This window comes from Cupressus sempervirens, chromosome 7, assembly GCF_028749045.1.
Source record: "Cupressus sempervirens isolate cs-2001-9-10 chromosome 7, ASM2874904v1, whole genome shotgun sequence".
NCBI lineage: Eukaryota > Viridiplantae > Streptophyta > Pinopsida > Cupressales > Cupressaceae > Cupressus > Cupressus sempervirens.
In genome coordinates, this window is record NC_143124.1 from 193,391,412 (window position 1) to 193,399,144 (window position 7,733).

Below are 7,733 nucleotides of genomic sequence, written 5' to 3' on the forward strand. Positions count from 1 at the left end.
TCTAACAATTAGGAGCATTTAGGAGGAAAAATGAGTTTAGGTACTTAAACCACTTTGTAACCACTTGGTTTTGGTTGTCGAAGTTTCCAACCATCCCATAAACATCCTTGAATGCTTGGGAGAAGAAGAAGTACGAATTGCAGAAGCATTTGTACACACTTCATTTTGAAAATGCAATAAAATTCATAGTTTCTTGCATATTTGGACTTGTTCATTGTATTTTGTTTCATGCTTTGATCATTTAAATGTATTAGAGGATTTATTTGAAGTTTTTTTGATCCATTTTATCAGGGTTATATTTTGAAGTTTTCATTTATTTAGACAAAGTGTTGTAGATAGTCATTTTCACATTGTTTCCTTCAAGAAAAATGATGTAACCATCCCCTTTCTATTTGAACTGTAACTTGGGGATGGATTATTAACATGTATCATATGTACTTATGCATAATAATGCAGGAATAATTCTGAGAATGCAAATGATCATCCAATTAGACAAGTTTGGAGTGATTGGGTGCATGAAAATGCATTGAATTTGATGCCATAGGTATAACAGCAGGAGATCTTCCCAAAGAATTCCATGGTTTTATGTAAAATATTCAAATTAATCATCATAAACATGGTGTAGGATCAACAAAAAAGTCCTGGAAGTGAATTTCTTGGTTAGATTTGAAGAGGCCCTTGTTTTTTGCCTTGTTTGGTGAGGGTTTCATAAAAGGAACATGTAGAGAGTTTTTGGGTTCAATAAAATTTAGGAATCCTTATTTTAGGATCATATTAAGATACTTTACCAAGTTTTATGGCTGGGAGACAATCATTCCATATAGTTCCTTTGTAAATGGAGGGGTTTTTATGCCTAAAAAGTAGCCCATAGTATAACAACAGAGACTTGGTCCAAAACAACCATACCTCATTTTTTTTTATGTTATAGAGAAGCCAAATCAGTATCCTAATCTAAAATTTATTTTCTTGATGTTATGGGAAAATTTGGAGAAAAACATAAGAGGACAACATTTGAGGGCTAATTGGGGCTTGTAGGCCTAGTAGGCTGGGATGTTTGGTTTGCCTTACAGATAGGCTCTTGATATTTGGTAAACTAGATATTTGGGGTGTATTAGGGTATTAAAATCCATTATATTACTAAGAAGTATTTGGAGAATTTATTTACCTGATTTGGGCAACTTAACCTTAAGGTTGCATTCAAAAACCTTTGGGAAAATACATTGTTCGGAGTATTTCCTCATAGAACTTGGAAGGGCCCATCTTTCTCTACATCAAGTGGTATCAGAACATAGTAGCATCCTTTGGGAAAGGAGTAGAGATTACATGTCAAAAGGGGAAAATATTGGAGAGGCTCACAACATGCTTGCTAGAATGACAAACATTGAACTTGCCAAACTAGTGGTACAACAGGCTAAAGAAATCAAAAAGATGAAGGCAAAGATGGATAAGACAAGAAGAGATATGGAAAAGGTGAAAAATAATAAGAAGAATGGGATTGATCATGAGGATCATAGTGAAGATGAAGAGGAGGAAGTGGAAGTTGAAGAAGAAGAAGAAAGTGCACCAAGAGAAGAGGTGGACCTGGATGATGTAACAATGGCTAAACTTACTAAAGTCATTAGAGGAAATGATTACAAAGGGAAGTCTGATACCCCAATGTATGATGGTAAAATGAATGAGGAGGAGTTGATTGATTTGTTTGGAGCGTGGATAATTTTTTTGATTGTGAGGATGTGGTAGAAGAACACAAGATCAAGATTGCTAAATCAAGGCTAAAGGGGCATGCATTGTTATGGTGGGATTGTTTGCAAACAGAGAGATGGAAGAAGAGGAAGCCTAAGATAATTTCATGGAAAAAAATTATGGAGAAGATGAGAAAATAGTTTCTCCCTAAAGACTACAAGGTTCAGTTATACAAAAGAATGCAAAGCCTATGACAAAAAGATATGGATGTCCAAGCATACACAGAGGAGTTTCACAAGTTAGATGTCAGAGTTGCTCATGATGAGGAAGAAGAAGAGAAGGTTGTAAGGTAAATGGGGGGATTGAGGTTCAACATCGAAGATGAAATCAATCTTGTAGCACTAGACACTATTGAAGAGTGTTATAAACTTGCAATGAGGACTGAGGAAAAGATTAAAAGGAGACAAGAGAGGCAAAAGAATGATAGTAGTAGAGGTGGAGGGAGAGGTAGTAGACCTCCAAATGACAATCAGGTTTCACATGGACAAGAAAAAGGCAAGGATCCTATAGCAGATCAGAATAGGAGCACAAGAGGTGGAAGATATGGTGGAGGAAGAGGAGTGTTTATAGGAAGGTGTTTCACATGTGATGAAGTGGGACACACTTCGTACAAATAAATCTTAATATTTTCTATGATTTTTTTTAGTAACATATAAACACCATTTTATAGACCTCAATCTCAAGAATATTCTCATATAGAATTTATAGTGTTTTAATTAGATATAGTATATTGTAATTAAAAAATTCTACAAGCACGTATTTTAACATTAAAAAATGTGTCAATTTTGAGAAAGAAAAAATATTAAATCATATCAAAAAAATTTAAAAATTATATGACATTCTAGAGGAGAGAGTCCTCTTTTAGAATGTATAATTTCTCTTCTGGTTAGAATAGATTTGTTTTGAAAAATGTGGTGGGAGATGAAAATTATTGATTTAATGTGAGTTGAAATTTGAATCATTATAAAAGAGAAAATATAGGTCGAAAGTGATTTTTTATTTTTGATTGTTCTAGCTATATATGTTATCTATAACGTAGTCTAGGATCAAATGGAAATAAGTTTATTCTCATATAGTTTTGTGGTGGGAACTAAACCCCTGATTTTCAACATTTTTCAACATCTAAAAAATTATCTATAAAAATTAGGAAAACATATCAATTCTTATTCTAAAAAATTATTAAAAATTATAATCCTAAACTTCATCCATTTCTATGCATTTTATTGGTTTACTTCATTTTCAAATTCTAAATAATAATACTAGTTTTATGTCATTAAAGGTGAATAGTTATATTATTGTTAGCCTTTTAATTTACAAAAGGTGACACAGGTTTGTGCTTTTACCCGATGCTCTTCATCCTTGTGCCTACAATTGTAGGAAGCCTCCCAACTTAATAACTTGAGTAATTATTCAATTAGGAAGAGCAAGGGAGAAAAAATAATTTTAAAAAATGAAAAAATATAAAAAAGTATAAGTGCAATTTGGTAACTAATTTGTTGAGGGGAAATAATTGAAAAATTAAAAGATCTTAGTTTGTGGTTTAGTGAAGGAAAATTTGAAATGAGCAAGGGGTCTACATAATGGAAAGTAATGGAATGCATAGGATTATTTTTTGCCATTTGTTGAACATTTTAATTTCAAATTAAAAAAGGAAAACAATTTAGAAAGAAATTGTTTTATTAAAATATAGAAGAAAGAAATTATTTTCATGAGAAGCTTCCTTAAATTTTGGATCTTAAATTATTAAGGTAAACTAGACTACATAGTTTGTGAGATGGCTAGATTTAAAATATTCCTAAAAATTAGCAAGTGATTTTATCTCTTAATTTTAAGAAGCCCCCTTCGATGGACTTTAGCCTAAATGGATATGCACTTTATGTAATGGATGTATCTTATGTTGGTTAATATAAGTGATTCCCTACTCGAGAGTGAACATAAGCAATTTGTCAAACCACTCTAAATATTGTGTTTTGTCTTCTCTGTTCTTTTTTCTTTCACTTCTCAACTTCATTTCAAATCTACAATTGGTATTAGAGCTAGTTGGTCTAAATAGAGGTGGAGGAAGAAGATGATAACACTATTTATTTTTTTTGAAGAGGTCCTTCAAATTTTGGACTTAGCTGAAGAGGGGGATGTTGAATCAAGTAGGATGAAGTCTAGGCATAAACTTAGGAGGGTTAATGATATGGACAAAATCAACATTGAAGGAAGAGAGTTTCCTAGTTACGGACCAATAATTTTGTATGGACCAAAAATTTGAGGTTTTTGGTGATTTAATGATTGTTGAAAAAGATTACTTGAGAAAGAGTGGGAGTTTTCTAAATAGCATCTATTTTCGAAAGATAAAAATGATGGGATTGAGCATCGATCGATGTTGATAAAGGACTCCTTTCTTGCAAAAATGTATGTCTTGCTAATAGAGAAGTTCCCCATTGGTGAAAATAAACCACAAGAGGATTTTTGGTGCTTGGTGAAGATCTCAGGAGTGCAAGGAGTATAAAACTCAATGAGTCCATAAGGAACCCTTGGCTCAAGTTTTTGCATGATCAAGATCCTTTAGAAAGTCTAAGAATAAGGTCTTTGACAATTTATTGATGTAGGTTACAAAAGTATCGGCATATTGGAATGAAATTACTACAACATTCTCTCCCACACCTTCAAACCTAAGAGTTGGGTGCATTTTTCGTGTAATTGATAGACCTTGTAGAAAAAGACCTAGTGATTTATATATTTAGTAGTCATCATCTCATGTTGAAGGCTTTTATGGCTTGAATGATGGATAATTGATAGAATTAATCTTTGACCAGTTTATGATCTAAGTGAAGGGCGAGTCTATTAAATGACTCATGGATAGCTCAGGAAAAGAGATAAGATTAGAAAAAATAGAAATTTTAAAAGGGCTAGGAATTTACTATTGAGAAACTAGAAAAAAAAGAAACTGAATTGAACCATGTTGAGGAAGAAACCATACAAGAATATATCTAACAATATAGGGAAGTCATCATTCCAAGAAATCTAGAGTCATTGGATAGCTCTAATGACCACTCAGTTTTTTTTATATTATATATGTTGAACTCTTTTTAGGCCTATTTTACACATGTGTTAGTTTCAGAGATATATGGTATGATGTTATTTCATGACTTCAAAATATCATTTATGATTACATAGTTGATTATATTTCACTTGTTGTCTAATGATTATGATTACTTACGTGTTAACACTTCTTTAATAATTCTTAGTTAGTAAATGTGATTTATTTTATAATGATGTCAGATGATATGTCTTTAATAATGATTATTTTACATTCATAGTAATGAATTGTTATATCTGAGCATTTGATGAGTTGACTCATGACTCATTATGGCACTTACCCCATACATGCATGTGTATGGTGTGTGTGTGTGTCTATTTTTCATTTCTGTCTAACGTGTCTGATGTGGTTAAGGAAGGGAGTGGTAGTCACCTTCTCGTCGAGATCTATACGATGTACCACTCCCTTCCATTGCATGTCTAGTTTAGTTATATAAATGCATATGTACATGCTCATCTTTTATACAGGTTGTAGGTACCATGCATCAACTTTCCTGAATTGTTAGGATGAGCGTGCCCTATAATGATAACTCAATGGTAAGAATGGAAAGTAATGATCAGGTCCAATCCCATCCATAGCCTAAACACTTGTCTTGAAAAGAGGACTCATATATGACTCTCAACCCCTTTTTAAACCCATGAATTTATCTTCATGTGTGTTGTTTGAGTTTGGGTTTTTGATAGTTTCTCTTATGTGCATTTGACTATTTTTTTATTAAGTTAAGCAGCAAGAGGGTACTAGCCTGTGGTACAAACAACTCACACTATACTGCTAAATGCAATTAATAGTCTCAAGTGCCAAATCCAAGATCACTAAGGATCTACAATATTAACTTACCTCCATCAATGACAGAGGTTAGAGAATAACACACCTTGGGACAAGCCTCCAAACAGCTGTGAAACAAAACCAAAAACAAGAACCAAGGACTTGGATGAGCACTTTAAAACTTCCAGCATTCATCCAAACACAAAAACCAATGGTTTGGAAGCGCCCTTTAAAACTTTCAGCGTACCTCCAAACAAAGGACAACCAAGACCAGGAAGTAGTAGGTCCTTTTAACATCAACACATGAACAACAAAACAAGGCAGCAAGCTGCCTGCCTTTTTTTCTCTGAATCAGAGATCCGGAACCATCTTGGCCCAATTCTTAGGCCAACACCTTCAAATATCTTCCAACTCACATCTGTCTCCTTTCCCACCTCAATAATGAAAGGGTCCCCCATAGCAGAAGCACGGCAATGGAAGATCAAAACAACAAAGTTGGGAAGATGGAACCACCAACCCCCCCACCTATCAGCAACAACAACCAAGAAATTGTCCCCCTCACTAGGAGTCCCCCACAACTCACACCAGATCTCCACCTCAATAGGAGATAGCTTCACCTCCATAGAAGCCATGCAAGAAGGAGAAGAGACATGAATCCAAGCCCACCACCACTGTAACAACATTTTACTCATAATGAGAGGACAAAGGGGAGTCCTCCCACCAACGGTCCAAATATCAAGTATAGGAAGGTGGAACCACCAGCCCTCCAACCTATCAAAAGTAGCAACCTTGACAATGTCTCCCACACTAGAAGTCACCTCCACCCCCAACAACTCAAAAAATATCTCTACCTCAATAGGAGATAGCTTCACCTCCATAGAAGCCATGCGAGATAGAGTAGAGACAAAAAACCAAGCCCACCACCTCTGTAACCACATTTTGTTCATAGTGAGAGGACAAAGAATAGCCTTGCCAGCCAAGAACCAACCACCCACTAGTGGTGGAACCCAAGCATGGTTAACTAGCATTAGGACACAAGAGCCTAATGCATGAACCGGTAGTGTCCAAGAGAAGCCAGCTGCATAAGCCTCCACAACCTAAGATTGCCCCAACAGTAGCAACCTATCCTGATATCCAGCAAATGGAGGGGGAGAGGAAACCTTCCACCTCGTCCATTACTAGGATAACAGCAAGGAGAGTCATGTAGATAGTAAATCTCCACACCAGCACTTGGGAAGATAGAGGATCTAAAATCCTTGATCCAAAAAAAGTCATTCCAAGGTAAGATGAGCCAAAGAGAATGGGAGCCTTGGACCAAGCCTTGGAACCCCAAGCTCCCACCTTTTCCCATGTTACCATCACAACTAGCTACGCATCTGGGGGAACACCTCTCACCACAAAAACATAGAAGGCCAGAGCTAGCTTTCTCAAAAACTAGAAAACAACCCTCTAAAGAAAGTTATCCCTAGCCAGGAGCAACAACCAGAAGGAACCTGTCAACATTGTCACCAGTAGAAAAGGTACCAAATACCCAACCCTGATCCCTGCATATCATTCTCAGAAAAAGGCCACAGCCAAGAGGAGTTCCACACCAGAGGAAAAAACTCATAACTAAACTGCACCACACACGAGCAATCTAACCCCATGTTTTCTGACCAACAACAAGAGAGTGTTGAGACAACAAGACCACCGGATCCAATTGGAAAAAGTCCTCCAAAAGCCCACAAAACCCGATTCCCTCAACACCAAGCTTCACATCATCCTCATCTTCATCACTCCCTTCTCCCTCTCCAATCTCAGACGCCCTTGCAGTGCATCTGTGTCTACAGGGAACCCTCCATTTGAAAACTCCAGGCCCGCTCCCTTTCCCGCTCATCCTCGTTCCATTTGACTATGTTATTTATTTGGTAAAAGGTTCAATTATGATATTAAGATCAATCACATAATTGTAGAATTATTAAATATTATTTAAATAAAAGGAAGAATTATAATATCAAGATATTTAACTAATTGGGAAATTAAATTAATTAAATATTTTTTCTTTTATTTAAAAAGAGTTGATTTAAAAGTCTAAATGTGAAAGTTGGAAAAAAGATAAATTCAAATATGAAAGGCTAAATATTGATTTATCATG